This window comes from Bison bison, unplaced genomic scaffold (assembly GCF_000754665.1).
Source record: "Bison bison bison isolate TAMUID 2011002044 unplaced genomic scaffold, Bison_UMD1.0 scf7180017864064, whole genome shotgun sequence".
In the NCBI taxonomy this organism is placed as follows: Eukaryota; Metazoa; Chordata; class Mammalia; order Artiodactyla; family Bovidae; genus Bison; species Bison bison.
The window spans coordinates 4,265,669-4,290,394 of NW_011494636.1; positions in this window are offsets into that span (position 1 = coordinate 4,265,669).

Here is a 24,726-nt window from a genome sequence, read left to right on the forward strand (position 1 = left end):
ACTGGCGTGGGTTGCCATGCCCTCCTCCAGGGGATCTTCCTGACCCAGGGATTGAACACTCATCTCTTATGTCTCCCGTATTGGCTGGTGGGTTCTTTACTGTTAGCGCCACCGGGGAAGCCTGGGCTACAGTCCATGGAGTTGCAAAAGAGTCAGACATGATTTAGCAACTAAAGGAAAGAGTAGCTTGAGAGGTGAGGCCATCAGAGTCGGAGCATGCTGCCTGATAGTTAATGTGAAGGTTAGGATGTGTTTAAAGAATAATGGAAAGATCTGAGGTTACAAGGAAGGGGCTGAATTTTCTGGTCTGAGTAGAGTCAAGGATGCTATAGAAGGAAGACATTTGGAGTGAGACCTACTCCAGCTGTCTTCAACAAGGCAAAAATATATCTGATGTTTATCAACACATCTGTGTTGTATGGTAAGTGACAATCTACATTAGTTCATAGTCCAAGTGCCTCCAAATCATTTGGGCAGTTTTTATAAAATAGAGATTCCCAGGCCCTGTCCCCATGATAATCTGATTCTGTGAAATGAGACCAAATAACTTGTATTTTTTAAGATCTCAAACTGATTCTGATCATTACTTTTGAGGATACTGATAAAAGAGGTGGGGAGCTGGGCTCTTCAGAGTCAAAGGAAGATAAGATAGGGCAGGCAAGACACAGGCCAGGTTCAAGGAAGTAGCTGGATGGAGAAATCCATTCTCCACACCAATGTTAGCTTTCTAAAACCTGAACTGACCATGTTATGTATAAACTTTCAATGACTCCCCATCACTGATAGGATGAATTCCCATCACCTTAGACTGACATAAAGCCTTTTGTGATCTAGCCCTGGCTTCTCTCTCCAGCCTCAGTTTTCCCACATTTCTTGAAATTGTGCTTAACTACTTATAGATCTCTCAAGGAGCTATGACTTTTGGGACATGGCATTTACTGATGTTACTTCCTTATCTCTCATTCTTATTTTATTTTATTTTATTTTTTTAACTTTTTGGCTATACCACGTGGCATGTGGGATCTTAGTTCACTGACCAGGGATTGAACCCAGCATTGCCCCCTTGTTTGAAGCTGAGCTGGCTCAGTGGGTAAAGAATCTATGGGCAATGCAGGAGACACAGAATCCCCAGGTCAGGAAGATCCTCTGGAGGAGGAAAGTGGCAACCCACTCCAGTATTCTTGCCTGAAAAATCCCATGGACAGAGGAGCCTGGCAGGCTACAGGCCATGTGGTCCCAAAGAGTTGGACGCGACTGAGCAAGTAAGTTCTCATGCATGTTCTAACCATTGGACCATCAGGGAAGTTCCAGAATATCTCCCATTCTTTTTGTCTGTCTCAGACTGCAAAAATGTTACTGACTCTAGGAAAGCTTCCTTCCAGGTGCTGGGTTAGATGCCCCTACTATGTGCCACCCTCATACCATCTGCTTGACATGTCACAGCACTTATTGTGTGGCACTGTAATTACTTGCTTACCTGTCATTTGCCCTATTTAACTCTGAGCTCCTTAATGGGACATTCATGTTAGAGCCTCAGTTTTTAGCATACACCCTAGTTGTTGTTGTTTAGTCACTAAGTTGTATCTGATTTTTTTGAGGCCCCATGGACTGTAGCCTGCCAGGCTCCTCTGTCCGTGGAATTTCCCGGGAAAGAATACTGGAGTGGGTTGCCGTTTTCTTCTCCAGGGGATCTTCCTGACTCAGGGATCAAACCCATGTCTATTGCATTGGCAGGTGAGTTCTTTACCACTTACCCACCAGGGAAACCTATATCCCCTACTACACTGAAGTGAAGTAGTGAAATGAAAGTCGCTCAGTTGTGTCTGACTCTTTGCGATCCCATGGACCATACTGTTCATGGATTTCTCTAGGCTAGAATACTATAGTGGATAGCCGTTCCCTTCTCCAGGGGATCTTCCCAAGCCAGGGATCGAGCCCAGGTCTCCCATATGGCAGGCAGATTCTTTACCAGCCGAGCTACAAGGGAAGCCCGACTACTACACTGAAGGAAGTCCAAGTTTTACTGAAAGTATGTTAAGTAGAGAGACTCAGGGGACAGTCTGTTTTAAGAGGCATCAAACAGGAATCAGAGCAAAGCAGCAGGAAAAACCAAGAGCTTCTAAAGTTCCATGAGCGCTGGAATGTACAAGACAGGTCCAAGGAGTGACCAAACAATGCAAACTGGCAAGAACCAGGAAAGGCACAGAAATAAGGCAGCAGTAAGCTCAGGGGTCAGACGTATGGGAGAAGACTGTAGGAAGAAAGTTAGGTCCTGGGGCAAAATCCTGCCTAGTTAGGAAATCTCTTTTTTCAATAGCAGCCAATTCAAGGATATGGCTAACCAAAGACCCATAGTTTCATTAGGTGGGAAGGTATACCTCATAAGAGAGACATGTTAAATTGTGAGTGCAACTGAAAAAAAAAAAAGTGAAAGTGTTAGTCACTTAATCATGTCCGACTCTTTGAGACCCCATGGAATTCTCCAGGCAAGAATTTTGGAGTGGGTTGCCATTCCCTTCTCCAGGGCATCTTCCTGACCCAGGGATCAAACCTGGGTCTCCTGCATTGCAGGCGGATTCTTTAACATCTGAGCTACCAGGGAAGCCCTAAAATTGTGAGTAGGTCTTAATAAAGCGACTTGTAATCCTCATCTGCTTCCTGCAAAGCAACAAGTCCGAAGGAGCAGCTAGGCTTAGAGGAAGTCAATCCTTTTCTGAAAATTGAAGAGAAGTGGAAAGTGCACACCTGTACTTCATAGATGAATTAATCACAAACATGTCTGCAGTTGTAGGTGAACTTTGGAGGACCCCTTAGTTTATCCAGTGATTCATGAAAGGGTGCAGTCTTCACCTACCTCCTCTTCTGAGAACCTGAGCCACCACTCCTCAGCAATAGTATAGAAGCATGCCAAGTCTCAAGGGGTCAACAATTTTATAGATTCAGGATCATCATAAAAATATAAAACAAAATGAATAAGGTCACCCACATGAAAGATGAGCTGCTTTATATTGTGGACACATTTTGGCCCCATTCTGTAACTCCACCATTTCCTATAACTGGCCTGTTTTGAATGATGTATTGGGGAGAAGACCTGTGTCAGATATATTCAGCTGCCTGTCAGGAGTAATTAAAACCAGTTGTGTTATTGCTTTCCTTCGTTCTAGCTGATTCTTTGATGCTTTGGTGTCTATGCCAGAAAAATACCTCTTATAATCATCAGAGGCCAGTGTTTTCACAGAGGTCACTGCAAGCTAATTAAGCAAATATGTGAAAAATAGTTTAAAATTATCTCAATTAGTAGAGTGTGTGTATACATGCATCTGGAGTGGGGTTAAGGAGATACTGTTAAAATAGTAACTGACTTGCAGAGTTAGTGATTTGGTGTCAGAGAACTACGCATATATAGCACCTTTTTATGTTCATGTTGGCATGGTTTGTCCTTTTGCTAGGTGACAGGCTGTATTACTTACTGCAAATAAACATGTAGGAGATGTCCAAGAAGAATGTGACTCTGTAATGGGCAAGAGAGATACAAAAATAATAATAAATTAGGATAAAAAGACTAAAATAATAGTATGTACGAAGAATTAAATAACATAGAGAATAGAGTGACTCACTACATCTCTAGGATTGGAAGGAGTTCACACAGATTCCATTCATTCAGCACATATTTTATGAATGCCTACTATGTGCCACACATTGCTCTAGGGTCTCAGGATACACAGGGAGTAAAAGCCAAAAATCGCTGGCCTTGTGGAGCATGTATTCTAGGAGAGATAGTATTACAATAAATAGAAATTAGTAAATTATTTTTTAATGTTAGAAAGTGGCAAATTTTGGAAAAAGAACAGGTAAAAATAGAGGAAAGTAAGGGGAATTGAGAGTCATGGAGGGAGACTGTAATTTTGAATAGTAGCCAGGATTGGTTTTGCTGAAAAGGTGACATTTGAGCACCAAGTTAAGAGGGTGAGGACATTGGCCATATGGATATCTGGGGGAAGAATGGGCAGCCGGTGCAAATGCTCCAAGTCTTGAGTGTGTCTGGGCTATCTGAGAAACAATGAGGTTAGTGCAGCTGCAGCTGAGTGGATGAGGGAGAGAATGTAGTAAGAGAGGACCTTTAGGAATATGCCTGGGGCCAGATCACACAGGGTCTGGTAGGTTATGGAAAGGACTTTTGTACTGACCAAGAATGGAGGACATTGCAGAGTTTTGAGCAGAGAAGGGACATGATATGACCTGTGCTTTTAATTCCTCTGGCTGCTATGTTGAGAAAAGGTAACAGTGGGGTGAGGATGGAAGAAGGGAGACCAGATAGATGACGATGTGGTAAGTTATGGCTAATGGTCCAAATCTACTTGTTGCTTTTTTGTAAATAAATGTATATCAGAGTACAGCTACACCTAATTGCACTATAGTTGCCACAATGACAACATGGCCTGCAGAGCAGAAAAATTTACTAAATGCCCTTTACACACACACACGCACACGAACCAAACAAAAAACCTGTGTTGGTGATGGACAGGGAGGCCTGGCATGCTGCAATTCATGGGGTCGCAAAGAGTCGGACATGACTGAGTGACTGAACTGAACTGAATCCCTAAATTATCATATTGCAGAAATTCAGGAGAAACGTCATGGTGGCTCAGACCAGGGTGGCAGTACTGATGATACTGAAAAGTGTTTGAAATTACAGCCAACTCTATTTGCTAAATGATTGTGTGTGGGAATGTAATAGAGAGAAGTCAAAGATGAGTATACATTTTTTTGGCCTGAACCAGAACATAGTTTCTATCATTTGAGATAAGGAAAGTTGATAGTGAAACAGTTTTCATGGAGAGATCAGGAATTAGAACAGTTTAAGCTCAACATTTGTGTGTTTTTAAATGACAGTGACCCCCAGTGAAGATATTGAGAAGCCCAATGAATATGCAGGTCTGAAGTTCAGGAGAGAAGTTTGAGGAGAAGTGGAAAATTAGTATAGAGACGATATTCAGAGCCGTGATCTTGGATGAGAGTATAAAAGAATGAGTGAAAATAGAGAGAATGACAAAGGAGCAGTTAAACATTAAAAGAGTGGGAAGAAGAGGAAAAACTGCAAAGGAGACTAAAGTGTGAACAATATTGTAAAGCTAGAGTGGAGCATTCTGGAAGCCAAGCAAAGGAAGTATATCAAGGAAGACAAAGGAATTGGCTATCAACTCTTTCTAGTAATTTAAGTAAGAGGAGAACTGAGACTTGACCATGCAGTTTTGATAAGTAAGTAGGAACAAAAGCTGGGTTGGAGCATTTATTAATGAATATGGGAGGAAAAGAATTGTAGAGAATGAATATAAACAACTCGTTCAAGGAGTTTTGCTAGAAAGGGAAACACTCGTGAACAAATAAGGCAACATCAAGCAAGAGAAGTAGGGCTAAGAGGAGGGTATTTTGTTTTTGTTTTTAAGGTGGGATAAATAGTTTGATTGAGTTTGTAGACTGATGGAAAAATTTGGTAGAAAGGGAGACATTTGTGATTCAGGAGAGGAAATGGGAGAATTGCTAGAGCAATGTTATTGAGTAAGTAAGACAAGATGGGATCTAGTTTTCAAGTGAAGGAATTGACTTTAAATGGGAGAAAAATAGTATTATATGATCATCAAGCAGCATATGGGTTCACTTGAGTTTCATAATCAAGAGCATTTGTCTTCAGTGCATTTTTTTGCATGAATGAAAGCACAAATTAGGTAAAAAGATGAATTTAACCAGGGTTGTGGTTTTGTCAAGTGAATACAACAAGGAATTGAGGGTATATACAAAGAAGTGAGTATATTGATTGATTGTGGAATTTAAGATGAGTAAGTAGGGGAGAAAGAGAGACTATTAAGAAGGTTAGAGACAGTGAAAAAATAGAAAGATCAATGGATTGGAGATACTGGTGAAGTTGGAATTGGGGCAATAGAAGGATGAATGGAGGTTATGATCAGAGAATAAAATAAATTAAGATCATGGAGGGATTATTGATAATGAGAAGGTATAGGGTTATTGAATATATGAATGAAAGGCCTGTAAGATGTGGAGGACTGGATTCCTTGAAGAGAGGAGTTTAAGAAACTGAGAGGCTGAAGTGCTGAATTAAGTCATCTACTGTGTATATTGCAATCATCAAAGAATTAAGACATTAGGGAAAGTGAACAAAGAACATAAATCTGTGGAAAATAAAGGGATATTTTCTAGGGATTCATTAGTGATATCAACAATGACAGATAATGAGTAATATAATTTATTTATATGCAACTCTATCCTGAGAATGTCTAGGGAGGAAAGAGAATGAGAATGATTTGCAAATAGCAATGAGGAGCATGGATGGAACCAAATTCACATAAGATTTAAACTTTTAGCTGAGAGTTCAAGGGTAAGTTGTTATTCTTATGGCCTTGCCAACAAGAGAATATTACAGGCATAGTGAAGTGGTTGAGTATTTAATAACATGTATGAAGAAATGGTAATTATATAAATTTGGCTGGGGTATCAGGATGGGGCATGGTGCTGCAGATGTAAAGATGCTGAGATATCATAAGGCATGTTGCAAGAAAATGAACTTGCTGAAATTTGTAGATTGCTTAAATTTGCAAATTGTGATGTCTTATATTGATACACTCAGATTCTTCCTAATTAGTTGTAGGAAGGAAATGGTAACCCACTCCAGTATTCTTGCCTGGAGAATCCCATGGACGGAGAAGCCTGGTAGGCTACAGTCCACGGGGTCACAAAGAGTCGGACACAACTGAGCGACTTCACTTTCACTTTCACTTTCAAACAATTGTAGCACTATCTAAAGTTTTTAGTCAGGGCACTGACCTCATCAGACTTGGTTCATAAAGGTAAATCTTGCTACAGTGTGAAAGTTATTGGAGGCAAAGAAGACAACCAGAAAGCTTCAGCAGTAATTAAAACTAGGACCTGAACTTAAATAATGCCCATTAATAAGAACAGAGGAAACCCTTGGAAGGTAAAAACAAATAAGAATTGTTGATTTTGATGCGGTTAATGAGAGAGAGGGGCTTCCCTGGTAGCTCAGTGGTAAAGAATCTGCCTGCCAATGCAGGAGATGTGGCTTTGATCCCTGGGTCAGGAAGATCCCCTGGAGAAAGAAATGGAAAACTATTCCAGTTTTCTTGCCTGGGGAATCCCATGGACAGAGGAGCCTGATGGGCTACAGTCCATGGGGTCGCAAAAAAGTTTGACACCACTTGGCAAATAAACAATAAGACCAATGAGAGAAAGAAAGGAGTCAAGAAAGACTAGAAGATTTTTAATTATTATATTATATATATAATATAATATATATATTATATTAATTAAAATAAGACTTTAATTATTAACTATATATAAATATGTTACTTTTAACCAGTTTAGGAAATAAAGGAGAACAACTAAGATACCATGACAGATTACCCACCTTTAAATAGGCAGTCACAAAGCAAAGCCTTAATGAGTATGCGTTATTGTGTAGTTATTGTGTAGTTAGGTATTTATTTCTTTCATAGAACTCAACATTCTTTAAAGTATCTTCAAGACTGGTGAGGATTCTGAGGGACCGATCATATTCTTTCCTCTAAATGGCTTATCCAATTTAGGAATAGACTCAGGAACCAAATATTACTTTACTGTGTATAAAGCAAGAGAATGTATCATACATCTGCAGCCCACATAAGCCCTCCTCACAAGCCCTGTCTCCCCTCCACAAGTCTAGATCTTGGGACTTGATTGGCCTCATCTACCCATTGCATTTCACCTCAGCAGTTAAGAATCAGATCTGAAGAGTTGATATTTGCCAAAACATTTACAAGGAGATCTACAGTCTCCCTTGACCCAGGGAGGATGCAGGACTGATGGGAAAGGATTGTCAGACCTCTACACTTTCTTTCCACAGTGAAACTAGAGCAAAAAAGAGAAGACAATGCCTACACTGGGAGTTCAGTCACTTCTCCCAATCTCAATGAGAGAAGTTACTGCTCTTTCTGTGTGAAAGCATGAGTTAGAAGTGGATAATGGGCAGAAATGCTCCCTTCCTCCCCTACTGATCTCTCCTGAAAATGGAATGGAAATCTGTGCCTTCCTATTCCCTCGTGGCTCAGCTGGTAAAGAATCCACCTGCAATGCAGCAATGCAGGAGACCTGGGTTCAATCCCTAGCTAAGGAAGACCCCCTGGAGTATGAAATGGCAACCCACTCCAGTATTCTTGCCTGGAAAATTCCATGGACAGAGAAGCCTGGCTGGCTAGAGCCCATAAAGTCACGAAGACTGAGTATACATGCACACGCATGTTTTTTTCCATGCAAATTGAGGGATGGAATAATAAGCATTCCCAAAATGGAAATATAAATGCAGGTTAAGTAGCTTAGTCATCTGTGAGCTCTAACTAAATAGGAGAACGTGCCTCTCCCTCCCTGTATACAAAATGCAGGGTCAGGGCACTGAGAGAAATGGAAGACAGAAGACTCAAGAAATATACTAGATCACTTCCTAGCTGGGTTACAAAGGAGAAGGTTTAGTATATGGATGCAAGGGTGCCTTGTAAAACTCAAGGCAGAGTACAACTGGGCCTCAGGATGGGACCAGAGGTAAGAAAGCCACTGGGAACCAGGAAATAGACCCTGTCCACCTTTAGCCTCTGCTTCTCTAGACACATACACTGAAACTGACCAGGGTCCTATGGTGCTTATGGGCACTAAAACCTTTCTGTGTCTGCCATTTCTTGGTAACAGGAAATAAGCTTCAGTCCGCCTCCTTGACCTTCCCTGAATTCCAAAGAGCAAATTCAAACAGTTGCTAATTAGGGAAGGGAGGGGATGCAGAGTCAAAGGAGAAACAGTCAAAAGAAACAATAGTGAAGCCTTGGGGCAGTGTCCTGGTTCCCCCTCAAGGGATACACTTAACAATATCTTTGAGCTCTTTTGCAGAGACTGAAACCCCAACCAGGTGGGAGAAGTTAACTGTATATATTGCCCATAAGAACTAGACTCCGGACCAGTTGAAACCAGAAGGTTGATGATGCTGACTCCCACTTACTTCACCAACAGTCAGTCAGAAGAATGCCCATGAGCTGATCATGCCCTATTTGAACCATTGCTATAAAAATCCTTGCTTCCCACTCCAGGTTGGGACATACAGGTTTGAGGGCATTATCTTGCTGTGTCCCCCTTTGCCTGCCAAAGCAGTAAAGCTATTATTTTCTACTTCACTCAAAACTTTGTCTCTGAGATTTAATTGAGTGTCAAGGTACAGAGGCCGGATTCACCTTCGATGTTTCATTTTTCTGTTTCCCTGTGGGTGGCATTCTCTGCTTCCTCCTTGCATAACAGAAAACATGGGCAACCGTTGCTTCTTGCTTCTCCTGTGTTCTGGATCTCAGTAGCCCTTGATCTTGCTCTCAATTCTCATTTCACTGGAAAGAATCCCCAATGACCTGACATAGATCAGAGTCTCGTTTCTTGTCCCTGTGTAATATGTAATATGTGTGTAATATGTGTAATATTATAAAAAGCTGTGAAATATGACTGTGGGTATCCAATCCTCTCCACCCCAAACTGTGGGCTGTAGTTGTGGAACACAGTTAAAAGAGGGGCATAGCTGGGAAGATACTCCAAATTGTCTTCAGTGTCTGAGTGTCCTCAGCAACTGAGATCAGGAAATAATAAGAAAATTTTAAATCTTGTAACATCTTCATGCTATGCACTAGAGATGAAATGAAGCAGTCTCTTGATAGGGACTCTTAAAATGAGAATCTTGGGAAGGCAGCCAACACCTGCACTTGGGACTTTTGCCAGATGAAGAAGGCTGCAATTTTTCTGCACCACTGGATTAAATTTGTATACAGAAAGGATTTGGGTTATTGTAAGATAAAAAGGATGTCATGGAAGAATGTCTGGTTCTCACCCCCTCTAGGAATATTTGTCAAGAAGGAAAAAGGAATGCAGCAGACAGGCCTTCTGTGTCTGCCAGATGTTCTCTGACAATATATATTGTTAAAAACTGAATTTAAATTATGAGAGCCCGCCCACTAAACAATGAAATATCTAATGGCCTGTTGATTCCCATTCATCAGGCCTCTCTGGGTGTTGCACTGGGTCAAGCTACCATTTCTTGATGTGAAATTTTAGTCTGTCTCTGGAATATTAGCCCTTCGGCCCTTTCCCTGGCTCAGAAGGTATATGAGAAGTACTTTTCTTTTGTCGCTTCCTCAATTCTACTCTTTGAAATTTCCTTTGAAGTTGAAAATAATAATAGTAATAAACACTCAGTGAATGGTACGTTCTTTATTTCCGTGATTTCATGTAATTCTTTCAACAGTCTTGTGAGATAGGAAACAGTCTTTTTTAATTTATTTAAAAATAAGCAAACATTAAAGAAATGCATATCAAAACTATTACAATGAGTTATTACCTCACATGGGTCAGAATGGCCATCATTAAAAAGTCTCCAAATGATAAACGCTGGAGAGATAAATTCTTACTGTTGGTGAGAATGAAAATTGGTGCAGCCACTATGGAGAACAGTATGAAAATTTCTTAAGAAACTAAAAGAGCTACCATATGATCCAGCTACCCTATTCCTCTGCATATCTAAAAAAGATGAAAGCTTTAATTAAAAAAGTTACATACACTCAATGTTCATAGCAGCACTATTTACAATAGCCAAGATCTGGAAGCAACGTAAATGTCTACCAAAAGATGATAAATATATAAATATATCTATATTTCAGCAACATGGATGGACCTGAGATTATCATACTAAGTGAAGTAAGTCAGAAAGAGAAAGAAATACTGTATGATATCACTTGCCAAGTGGGTGCAAAAATATTTGTGGTTTTGGACCATGCATTTTAAATCATTATAACTAAGCTCAAATGCATCTTTATTAATCAAAATAGGAATCTTTACAATCAACACATTTTTACTAATGAGAAATAAGTTGGTTTATTCATGTAGCATAAAAATCCATGCTTCAGGATTTGACACATCCTTGGAAAGCATTTTCTGCCTGCTGTTGGTTGTGGAAGTGGTTTCCCTGCAAAAAGTTGTTGAGATGCAGTCAGTTGGTAAGAGGTCAAGTGAATATGGCAGATGAGGCAAAACTTTGTAACCCAATTCATTCAACTTTTGAAGCGTTGCTATGTGGTGTCAGGCATTGCTGTGGAGAATTGGGCCCTTTCTGTTGACCAATGCTGGCTGCAGGCATTGCAGTTTTTGGTGTATCTCATTGATTTGCTGAGTGTACTTCTCAGATGTACTGGTTTCGCCAGGATTCAGAAAGCTGTAGTGGATCAGACAGGTAGCAGACCACCAAACAGTGACCATGATATTTTTTTGGTACAAGTTTGGCTTTGAGAAGTGTTTTGGAGTGTCTTCTTGACCCCCTCATTGAGTTGGTCATCACCAGTTTTCATCACATGTCACAATCCAATCCAATAGAGAAATGGTTTATTGTTGCAAGAATAAGAGAAGATGACACTTCAAATTGATGATTTTTTTTTTTTTTTTGATTTGTGATCAGCTCACAAGGCACCCACTTGTCAAGCTTTTTCACTTTTCCAATTTGCTTCAAATGCTGAATGACCATAGAATGGTTGACATTGAATTCTTGGGCAACTTCTTATATAGCAGTTAAGAGGATCAGCTTTGATAATGGCTCTCAGTTGGTCATTGTCAATTTCCGATGTCTGGCCACTGTGCTCTTCAAGTCTCTTGTCTCCTTTGCAAAACTTCCTAAACCACCACTGCAGTGTATATTCATTAGAAGTCTAGGGTCAAATAGACTGTTGATATTTTGAGTTACCTCCACTGCTTTATGACCCATTTTGAACTTGAATAAGAAAATCACTCAAATTTGCTTTTTAACATAATTTCCATAGTCTAAAATACATATAAAATAAACAGCAAGTAATAAGCTGTTAGCAAAAAAACCATAAAGCAAGAAATGCACATCAGAATGATATATAACATAACCACATTTAAGAATGTATTCCAATATCAAATGGCAAATTTCAACAATGTAAAAACTGCAACTATTTTTGCACCAGTCTAATATATGTGGCATCTAAAATATGATACAAATGGACTTATTTACAAAACAGAAATAGACCCACAGACATTGAAAACAAACTTATGGTTACCAAAAGGGGAAGTGGAGAGAAGGGATAAATTAGTAGTTTGGAATTAATATATATATACTGGTGGTGGTTTAGTTGCTAAGTCATGTCCGACACTTGTGATCCCATGGACTGTAGCCCACCAGGCTCCTCTGTCCATGGGATTCTCCAGGCAAGAATACTGGAGTAGGTTGCCATTTCCTTCTCCAGGGGATCTTCCTGACCCAGAAATCGAATCCGGGTCTCCTGTATTGTAGGCAGATAATTTACCAACTGATCTATGAGGGAAGCTTACATATACTCACTACTATATATAAATCACTTCAGATAGTGTGACTGCAGCCATGAAATTAAAAGATGCTTACTCCTTGGAAGGAAAGTTATGACCAACCTAGATAGCATATTCAAAAGCAGAGACATTACTTTGCCAACAAAGGTCCATCTAGTCAAGGCTATGGTTTTTCCTGTGGTCATGTACGGATGTGAGAGTTGGACTGTGAAGAAGGCTGAGCCCTGAAGAATTGATGCTTTTGAACTGTGGTGTTGGAGAAGACTCTTGAGAGTCCCTTGGACTGCAAGGAGATCCAACCAGTCCATTCTGAAGGAGATCAGCCCTGGGATTGCTTTGGAAGGAATGATGCTAAAGTTGAAACTCCAGTACTTTGGCCACCTCAGGCAAAGAGTTGACTCATTGGAAAAGACTCTGATGCTGGGAGGGATTGGGGGCAGGAGGAAAAGAGGATGACAGAGGATGAGATGGCTGGATGGCGTCACCGACTCAATGGATGTGAGTTTGAGTGAACTCCGGGAGATGGTGATGGACAGGGAGGCCTGGTGTGCTGCAGTTCATGGGGTCGCAAAGAGGTGAACATGGCTAAGCAACTGATTTGATCTGATCTGATCTGATCTGATATATAAAATAAACAATAAGGACCTACTGTATAGCATAAGGAGCTATATTCAATATCTTGTAAAAACCTATAATGGAAAAGAATCTGAAAAGAATATATATATGTGTGTATATATATGTTCATCTGAGACTAACATAAAATTGTAAATCAATTATACTTCAATAAAATAATAAATATAAATTAAAAAATAAGTAAACAAACAAATGCCAAACACACATCTTCTATGCCAGGCTTTCCATTCCTTATCACAAGGATTATGTTTCAGTGGTTGCTAATCTGAGGACAGGGCCCAGACAGAGATGAATGAGAAACCTTAACCCTCTGTGGAATGTGAGCAGGTCCTGGGACCATAAGCTTGGCTTCAGAAGAAATGGTTTGAGGAACCAGGAACCCAGATTGTCCACAGTGGAGGATTAGCTCCTTGACTAAGGAAAGATGAACACTCAACACAGGCTCTAATCTGGGGCTTGGTGTATGATGCATGTGTCACTCTTTACCTCACGGGTTCAAACCATGGTGATCAGGAATAAGGGTGACTCAGTGTACAAATAGGCATGCTGCTGCTAAGTCGCTTCAGTCCTGTCCGACTCTGTGTGACCCCATAGGCAGCCCACCAGGCTCCCCCGTCCCTGGGATTCTCCAGGCAAGAACACTGGAGTGGGTTGCCATTTCCTTCTCCAATGTGTGAAAGTGAAAAGTGAAAGTGAAGTCGCCCAGTCGTGTCTGACTCTTAGCGACCCCATGGACTGCAGCCTAGCAGGCTCCTCCGTCCATGGGATTTTCCAGGCAAAAGTACTGGAGTGGGTTGCCATTGCCTTCTCCGACAAATAGGCATATTTACATCTAAATGTCCCTGGAAATTATGGTGCATTGCTTTTAATCTGAAATGTGATCCCTTCTACAGATGCCGGCCTTGTAGAGCATAATGACAGTCACCTCATTTTCAGTCCAATTGTGATTGCCCCCATTTGCTTTAGTGGGCAAAGTTCTTTTCTCTTCCCTCACCCTTTAAATCCCACTAACCATATTCCATCCTCTGTGATTACTTTCCTGGGGGGCTTGGAAAGTAGGTTAGTTGTTGTCCCCTTACTTTAATTTCTGTGCTGTGCTGTGCTAAGTTGTTTCAGTCATGTCTGACTCTTTGTGATCCCATGGACCACAGCCAGCCAGGCTCCTCTCCATGGGATTCTCCAGGCAAGAACACTGGAGTGGTTGCCATGCCCTCTTCCGGGGGATCTTCCCAATCCAGGGAATCCCCATCTCTTAAGTCTCCTGCACTGGCAGGCAGGCTCTTTACCACTAGCACCACCTTCAATTTCTACTTTCAGTTGAGTAACAGTAACCCAGGTTCCCTCCCATTCCACTTCCCTCCTTTAACTTAAGGAAGGTTTAAGTAAAGCTGGAGTCTCCCAGAGACCTATACTCTAGGTTCTTCCTTCTTTGCCATTCCTGAAAAGACCAAGCATGCTCTTGCCTATTGGCCTCTGCATTTACTCTTCCCTTCCTTGGTATGTGCACATGACTTAACTTTTTACTTTCTTCGGGTTTCTACTATAAAGTTATTTTACTAAAGGGGATTTCCTTAATTCTCCTCTTTCTTTCCTTTCCACCTCATTTTCTGTATTACTCTCCAAAGCATTATCAGTATCTAACATTATGTCAGCAATATACCATGGATATATCTGTTTATCTCTCTACAATAGAATATAGGCTCTGGAAAGCATTGCCTTAGCTGTTTTATTGTTATCTGCAACATTTAGTACAGGGCTGTCCCAACATAGATGACCAATGAATATTTTCTGAATGAGTAAATGAAATGCAACCATCAGAGTAGTTTAGAAAAAAAACCTAAAACATCAAAACAAAACACAATAACAACCAAAACCCTTGCATGTGACAATAAGGGTCCTATGATTGAACACATTTTTAAATTTATTTTCTTGTACTTTTATATCCCGGGTATCCGGCTTCCTTATAAATTCCTTGTTTTCTCACAGTTCTAAAGCTCAGTCAGCTTCCCTGCATTTCCACATATACTCCCAACCCCTGAAAGCCTTCCCTATTTTTACAATGCCAGGAAGGAGTGACATAACAATACATCTGGTGACCCACTTAGAACAGGCCACACTTAAAACTATCCTGTGTTAAAGGGGACTATTTTAAATGGACCACCCTGTATGTTATATTAGATTGTGATTTTCTGCCAATGAACTCAGAAGTGTTTTATAAATAAAACGATGATGTTGGAGAAAATTATTCTCTTTTTTCTTTTTAATTCACATGGAAAATTTTATTGTACAAACCTTCTACTCAGCTGTGCAATGACAAAGCAATGTGGCCCAGGAAGATGGTTCTTCTGGTTCAGAATCTGCCTGTTATGATTTGTTGCTGCTAAAAAGTAGGCTTCAGCTTTCGGGGGGAAATTAGAGAAGAATAGATTCCATCGAAACAAGCTTCTAGGTAACAGCATGCATCCTCTAAATTTCACTTCCTGCTTCCTAGAGGGTTTTTACTGGGTCCCCGAAAGGAAACTCAAGTTCCTTTCTTGAAGAGGAAAGGAAAGAGAAAACGAAAAGCAGACTAATGTACAGCTGTTCCACAAGAATGCAGTTGCTGGATATCTCCTGACAGGGGGTTCTGTTGTGCTTTGAAGAATAACATGACTATTCAAGCTCAGAATGAGCTTCTGTAATATAAAAATTAAAACTCCATTCCAAACCTTCACGCACATCTAAAGCCAAGCCCTTTCAGATGTGTGGTAGGGATCTGTTTACTTTGTATGGAAAATCATTTTCTTTTTATTAGCAAGCTTCAGGGTATCCTGACCATCTGAAAGGCTGTTACCTCTCAGAGGGCAGTCATGGGGCATTCTTGGCAGGAACAGGGGCCAGAAAGACTGGAAATCTTATTTTGCAACATTTTCTTCCTGGCTTTTAAAGTCAAAGAAGACAAGTGGTTCTGATAAGTTCAGCAGTACCTTTCCATTCGAGTTGCCTTACTGTCCCAAGCTGACCTGGGGAGGTTAAAAACCAAACCAAGCCAAAAGAAACAAAAAATAAAAACAGAAACTGAAACCAACATATCATGAAGAAACTTTTCCTTTCTCTGCAAGCAAATTTGAGCCAGTAGGAGGTAACTGTTCTCATCCTATTTTCATCAAGAAACCAAGCACAAGATTTCTTCATGGCTTACTTACTGGACTCAGGATGGAGTGGAGGATGGTGAGGGATTCAATAATCTTTAAATACATTTTTCGTTCCATCTTTCCCTGGCTGTCACCGTGCCCAGTTTTGCTTTCCTGCTGTTGTTTAATTGTTTACCTTTAAGGCCATTCTGATTTCTTCTCATTTTATCAAATCCCACCAAGAGACCTCTTTTGACAGGTATGCCTTGAACCTTCCAATTCACCATGATGTCCCCATTTCTCACTTAGAGCAAAGATTTTCCAGGGACCCAAGTACTCTACTGTTGGAATTAGGTATTTTTTTCCATCTCTCTACTGTTACAATTAAGTCAAATAAACTTTCCACAGAAACCTTCTGACTTTCCTGAGCTGCCAGATCACCCCTTGATTTCCTACACCAGAGACTAAGCCCTTGAATTTCAGTAGCCTGTAGGGTCCTTGGTTCAACTGCAAACCCCTCCAGTGGCCACCTCCCTCTGCCTTTCAAATGCCTCTAATTCACACATCCTTTTCATTGTTACTTTACCATCTATTCACTAACATCAAATCCGCTCTTTGTTCATGTTTTTTCAGCCATCAGCCCTCCTAGTGCCATTTGTTGGGGGATCCTGTCAGTCACCTCTGGCTCATCACGAAAAGAATGTGTTCTAACCCCACACTTCCATATGGCCTCATGATATTATTACAGTTGCATTCTCTGTCTACAGTAGGCAAAATGAAACACATGCTGTAAGAATGAATGCTTTTTCTTTGGCCCTGCCGCCTGGTATGTATGATCTTACTTCTCCCACCAGGGATCGAACCTGCTCCCCCTGCAGTAGAAGGGTGGAGCCTTAACCATTGGACTGCCAGGGAAATCCCAAGAGTGGGTACATTTTAAGCTGGTTCCCAAGGCAGACTTTAATAGAAAATGAGCGAGGTCACCTTTAGGATCTTTTCCACCCATTGGCCTCTACTTGGAATGGGATTTCCTGATAGTTAATAATTCTTTGTCAGATCACATAAAATACCTGCTTCTGGATCTTGCTTTTAGGTCCTTAGACTACATAGGTGATGATTTTAAGTGGAGACTGTAAGGAAATCTCAGCAGTGTACATGTTAATCCCAAGTGTACTGTAGAGTTTGGGGGTAAAGGTTGGGGACTAAGTGGAGATGGTTTTATGTAATAATTAAGCTCTCATTTATTGAGGAACTACTTCAGGCCAGGCACTAACTAGTTATTTTACATACATCCTCTTAATTACATGTGGCTAGAGACTTACAATTCAAAGTTATCAATGAATTCTACCTTCTGGAATTTATTTCCTCAACAGCTATTTTTCTGTATGTGATATTTAGAGCACGAACCTAAGAAGCTGAGGAATCTGTGCTCAATTTTTTCCTCTTTTATGGGGACAAAAATCTTAATGTCTTAGAATAAGGTCATCAATTTCTCATCTGTAAAGTCTGACAATGTTAATACGTATTTAATGGTATTGATGTGACAAGTAAATTAGATATTATGATCAAGATGGGAATTACAGTGATTGTTCTATGGTAGGTGCTTAATAAATGAGAGCAGTGGTTATAATATTTACCTAGATATGTTTCTGGCAAGGGAGGAGGCACCCAGAGCCAAAACTTATTGGTACTAAAATTCTTTATTTGGGGGGTGACATCATCAAGATGATGACATAGGTTAATTCTAACTTTGCTCCGCCTTTTAAGAAACTGACTAACATCTATTCAAGGACAAGATACCACTATGGAAAACAGTATGAAAGATCCTTAAAAAATTAAAAATAGAACTCCATATAGTTCAGAAACTCCACTTCTGGAATATATCTAAAGGAATTAAAAATATGAACTTGAAAAGATACCTGCACCTCCATGTTCATAGCAGCACTGCCTACAACAGCCAAGATAAGGAAACAACCCAACTGTACATCAATGGATAAAAAGATAAAGATACTGTATATATGCACATAACAGAATATTATTCAGCCAATAAATGAAATTCTACCATTTAGAACTTGAGGGCATGATGCAAAGCAAAATAAATCAGTCAGAAAAAGACAAATACTATATGATCTCGCTTATGTATGAAATCTAAAAAAAAGAAAAAAAAAAAAGCCAAACAAAACCAAGCTCATAGCAAAAGCTCTTGTGATTACCAGAAGAGTGAGTTTGACAAAGGGAAAATTAAAGGAAGGTGATCAAAATGCACAACCCTCCAGTGTAATTACAACATGAGATTGTAACTAACTCAGCTGAATGATACATAGAATAGTTGTTAAGAAGGTAAATATTGAGTCCTCACCCATAAAGAGAAAATTTTTTCCTTTTTTCCATTCTTTTCTTTTTACTCTGTCTATATGAGAAGATGGATGTTAGCTAAAACTATTGTGGTAATCATTTCACAATAGATATAAATCAAACCATCATGTTGTATGCCTTAAACTTATACAGTGATGAACATAAATTATTTCTTAGTAAAACTGGAAAAAATTCTTTAAGGTTTGTGAACAAAAAGGTATATCCTGATTCATAAAGGTTCTGAACCCCTAATGGACCCATGAGTGTTCATAGAGTTAGGGAGGAAAGTGGATGGGGAGGTCATAAACACCCCATCTCAAATGGGGTCTTTAACAGTAAACCGAGGTTCACTTGCAGAGCTCCCATAACAAATGAGCATATGGTGAGCATTTGAGAGAGGAGCACACATCCATGGAGTTTTGGGAATTTGGGAAGAGTAGGGGGAAAATGTCTTAGAAATGAGAAGAAATGAGAAAATTAAGGAAATCCTCAGAGGTTTATTCTTCATTAAAAATTGCAAATAGGAGTTTATGTCTGCATTTAAACCTCTGGGCTAAGATGCATTCCTCCACACTATGACCTGGTGAAAACAGATCTGTGTGCCCTTTAATCCATGACCACTGTAGATCAAGTTACCTCTTTGAAAGAACTTTTCTTTCTCTGGCCGACTAAATGAATTGAAATTGATGTACTTAATTGTTTTCTAAATTGCAATTTCTCTCCCCCAGATGTTTTTTATCAATGTTGAGCCCAATGGGCTCTGTCAGTCACATGGGGAGATGAAGTCATGTGGTAATAAAAGGGAAGGGGTGGGGGCAGGAAGGGAAATGCCATACAGCATATTGTCTAATTGAAAAATGTGCCCATAAATGCTGAGCTTGAAACCTGTCTCTCCCCAAGGGCTACTCACAATAAACAGTATACATATCTTTGGCACTGAAAACATTAGACTTCTCCCTTTTCTTCATTATTAATTCAGGCCAATGCAAGCATTTCCTTCTATTGTCATTCTTGGGTGAAATCACTGTGCTGGAATTGTGAAGCAAGGTAGCAAAATTCCAAAGTGAAAGCTTAAATGTGGAAGGTAGGAGCATCAGGGCTAGAGGGTGATGGTTAGGGTAATGGCGATGAAGGATAGCCTTAGTTCTAACCTAACAGAGGTGAGAATGAGAAATAGCAATAATATCAAAGGACATTTCTGAGAAGCAGTTGCTAATGTCAACACAACCTGAAACAGAGGAGGATATGGGTGGGAATATGTTACTTGGGAAAGTCAGACAGTCTCAGGCTTGAATGCATACCAACGAAAGCTTGAAACACAACCGGGTAGAGTGGGAAGGACAGACAAAAGGGGAAGGGTGGGTGTGTTTCTCATAGCAGGAAGGCGAGGGCTGCAGATGTAGGACCCATGTCAGCATTTGAGAGAGACAGGAAGACGAGGAGAGAGAGCAGATGCTCACAAACAAACCTAAAGAAGTGAAAGGAAGACCCCCTCCACCAATCCGCCATGTTAGTCACTCAGTCGTGTCCAACTCTGTGCAACCCCATGGACTGTAGCCCACCAGGCTCCTCTGCCCATGGGATTCTCCAGGCAAGAATACTGGAGTGGGTTGCCATTTCCTTCTCCCCAACCCCCCATAGTAGAAAATAAATGGGAACTGGCTGCAGTACAAAAAGAAGTTCCCTGAGAGCTTTTTCTTGTCCTCCACCTATCATCACTTGCCCTGTACTTTACCCTGACTATGTAAAATCGGTCCAGTTTTTTAGACATTGTAGGAAATGACTTCTAACCAATGGGATGGTAACTAAAAGGTTTTTATTAGCCCTCACTGTCAAGAAGTCCTCTCTCTTGTATCAGAAAAAAAGCCTCTTTCCTCTTGTTCCATCATCACTAAAGAAGAAGGACACCTGGTCATTATAGAAGAAATCTAATGAATCACTCATTTTTCACTCATTTAATTTAGCAATACCTCACATTTGACAAAAACAAACTCCAGGGACTTCTTCAAGTTCTTTGATTGCACTGGAATCTTAATGAATCGACCCCTTCTTTGAAATATGAGGACTACTGCCCAAATTTATAATCCTTTATAATTTTCTTTGTAGTGATACTGGAGTAACCAGATTCAAGCTGCATGAGAGTTAAAGTCAGCCATACATAATACCAAAGCTTTAGAGGACAAAAAATCACAGTGTATTAAGACTTGGATGAGGGGAGTTTTGTCTGGGCTGTAAAATTTACCTTAAACTCTCAGTTCTTCTTTGGATTAAAATCATCATCATTATCACCATCCTCATCATCATCACTTTTCCTCTCATCTTATTCTTCTTTGTCTTTTCCCCTTATTTTGCCTCTTCTATCTTCTTCCTCCATCTTTTCTTTTTTTTCTTTTCTTGCTTCTTTTTCCACTTCTTCTTTTTTTCCCTTACTTCTCTTGCCCTTCCTCCTTCTTCTTTTCTTTTTCTTCTTCTCTTTATATTTTTCTTTTCCTCTTTTCCCTTTTCTTCCTCCTCCTTCACTTTTTCTTCCCCATCCCCAGTTCTTCCTTTTTTACTCTATGATTTGTAAAGTCTTCATTCTGTGCCAAGATTTAGAGAAGCATTTTACCATGTCATCTCATTTCATCTAGGTAATAGCCCTAAATATGATATTCAGATGAAGAAATTGTCAAAGAAAATAAGTAGTTTACCCACCCACATGGCTAGTAGGTGTGACTGTGGGTCTCTTTGACTTCAAGTAAATGCTTTTAGCAAGATTTTCCCTAAGAAAGGATGATAAGTACAGGGGGGAGAAAAAAATAAAAAATTATAATTATTTAAATTTGCAATTTTAGAAAATAAAAACATTTTTGCTTATGAAAATTTGGAGTAAAATGAGCTGAGATAATTAAAACATTATAGGATAAGTATCTTTTGAGAGAAAAACTGTAAAGAAGAAATCATAGAGGTGCGACAATACCTTGAAATACAGAAAAGTCTTTAAAAGTATAAATAATTATTTATTAAATCTCACAGTAGATTCTCAAGAATGAGTAAATGTGCTATTAAAAAGGACTTAACAATTCTTCTAATTTCTTTGCATAAATTATGATCAGCTATCAAGATCAGAAGACCAGGGACTTCTCTGATGGTCCAGGGGCTAGGAGTCCACACTCCAATGCAGGGGCCTCGGTCAAGGAACTAGATCCCACATGCCACAACTAACAGCTTGCGTGTCACAACTCCTGTGTGCTGCAACGAAGACTCAACACAGCTAAATAAAAATAAACTATTAAAAAAAAAAGAAGACTGAATTGTAGCTGCTTTACACTTTACTAAAAGAAGTCTGGAGATAGACTTTTCCAGGGCAGTCGGAATGGTTCAGTTATGTTATCAAGACCCATTTTTCCCTCTATTTTTACTCTACCATTGTCAGCATATTGGCTTTTGGTCCTTAGACTTGTATCTCATTATGCTAAGATAACTGCCACAGTTCCCAGCTTCACATTCTCATCTCATTACATTTAGGAATAGAAGGAAAGTTTTCTTCCTTGTGTGATTTTTGTCTTCTTTTTTTAAGAAAGAAAATAGTTTCCAGAAACTTCCCCCTACCTGTCCCCCAGCAGGCTTTCTCTTATGTTTCGTTAGCTAGAGCTGAGTCACATGACAACCTCTAATCTCTAGCAAAGGGAATGGAATAGCAAGTGGGGCTGGAGAAGGGGCTAAACTTCTTCGGAAGTGTGGAGTCTGCTTGCTACCAAAATTACATTTGGAGTTTATTTAACAGGTAAGGGGTGGGGAGGTGGATGTTGGGTAAATAATTAACAGTGTTTGCTATACTACCTTATTTATTTCACATGGAAAAATGCCTTCCTTAATCTCCCTCAACTGAGAGCAGACTCAAATGGAATATTTTGCCTAATGAAAACAAAGATGGCGAGGAAACAAGAATCCCATGAAATATTATAGTTAGTTTGACTCTTCCTTTCAAACTTCCAGCTATTCTGTTCTTATTCCAATCTAAATACTAGGAGGGCTTTGAGCAGGAAGGTGGAGGAGAATGACTCAAAATTTTATTTTTTTGAGAGGATATGGACAAGTGAGAGATAGGTATGTAAGTAAGTAAACATGTGTCACTAAAGATGGATGAAGCTTTACATTTGCCACAGCACATGAAGAAACAGCTAATGACAGTCAGGACAAAGGGGTGAAGTAGTCAGAGGCTCAGAAAAGTCCTGAAAGATTCAGTAATAGCCTTCTTATTCTTTTTTGGTGAACCCAACACAGTGAGCCAAGGGCCTCAAGGCTAATCTAATATCTAAGATAATCAACACCAGCAACAACAACATTATTACATAGTGCTATGTGTCAGGCATTGTTTTGAGCACTTTATCTATGTTGTCAATTAACTGTTGACATTGCACTGTGAGGTATCTATTATCATTTCATTTTTCAAATGAGGAAACTGTGGCATAGACAGGGTAAGAAATTTCCCAAGCTTACACAGTAAAAGGCAAGTTTGTGTTTTGTTGTTTTTGGTTTCTTCCATTCTTTTAATGTATTATTCACGTGCGTCTGTTTTATGTTTTATGTCCAATGATTGGCTCTTTCAAATAATCACATCAAGAGGCCTAATAACATCTCGTTCCTTAACAACAGATACAAGAAAATGTGGTTATTTATGGACTTTATCTTAAGCAAGGAGATCAAATCAGTCAACCTTAAAGGAAATCAACCCCGAATACTCATTGGAAGGACTGATGCTGAAGCTGAAGCTCCAATACTTTGGCCACCTGATGCAAAGAGCGGACTCATTGGAAAAGATCCCAATGCTGGGAAAGATAGAAGGCAGGAAGAGAAGAGGGTGACAGAGGATGAGATGGCTGGATGGCATTACCAATGCAATGGACATGAACTTGGGCAAACTCTGAGAGATGGTGAGGGACAGGGAGGCCTGGCATGTTGCAGTCCCTGGAGTTGTGAAGAGTCGGACATGACTGGGCAACTAAACAACAAGAATAATTACTCTTAAGCACGCTTTGGAAATCATTAGTGCTGATTTTATCAAGGAGCTGTTTCAACCACAATCACATAATTCAAAGTAAACATCAGTTGGGTTAAGGCAATACAGGCAGACTGAAATAAATCAAACTATTCTGAACAATTAATCTATATATTTCACTTGTATCAGAACAATAATCTGAATGGCAAAATGTTGTATATTATCTCATAATCCTTAATGACAGTGTAATGGGCCTTTTGACATTTACGGTGATTACTCTGAGGCTAGGAAGACAAAGGACTCGATTCATTGGAGGTTTATCCACTGGCTTATTTAGTCTCTCTTGTTTCTTGAGATCACTTTTCGGTTTAGAGTGTACCAGGGACATCGTGATTGCATTTTCAGTTGGCATGGAGCAGTGCCATTTCTTGAGAGGAAGGCATGGTTCCTTGGCAGCACCTATGCTTTTGATAGTCACGGCTTCTTCAACCCTTTTCCTTTCACTGATTTGAAGACTAATGAGCTTGGATCAATTTCAGAATCACAACCAAATATTTTAAACCTTGCAGTTGTAAGTTTTACATTTTCATTCACTTGAATCTATAACTTCATTACATTACAATCAGCAGGAGCATTCACCAGTCTAGTTCAAACATTTTTGGATGTCTTGTCAAGGAGCTGTTCATTGTTAGAATCCTCTGTTGTTAGAATAACCAACAACCTTCTTGTGATACAGCTGGGCCCAGTACAATAACTCATGTTCCCTCATGAATGGTACCTCCAAAGCTACTAGTCCCTAATAGTTCATCTAGCCACTGCTATCTTGTAAAGGCCAGAGATTGACTTTTAAACCAGGTATTCTATCTCCAGAGTTCATGTTCTTAACCCCTACCCTATATTTTCTCTCCCGAATCTGTGTTTTTCACCACTAAATTAGAATACTAAAATTGTAGGAGGTTTATAAATGAAAAAATACAGCCAAATAGGAAAGACCAGTGATGGTGTTATGGGATTGAGAAGAATAGGACACACATGGCAATGAAGAACTGGAAGGTTTGGGGAAAGAAATGAGGAACAGTTATATTTTGAGTGGAAACATGTTGCAGAAGGAGAAAGTCACAGAGAAATAATCAGATGTATTTCAGGTCGGCTGCTAACCAACTGAGTTCTTAAATTTCCCACCTGAGAGTAGAGTGGGTTAATGGGGTTGTTGTCCTGGCA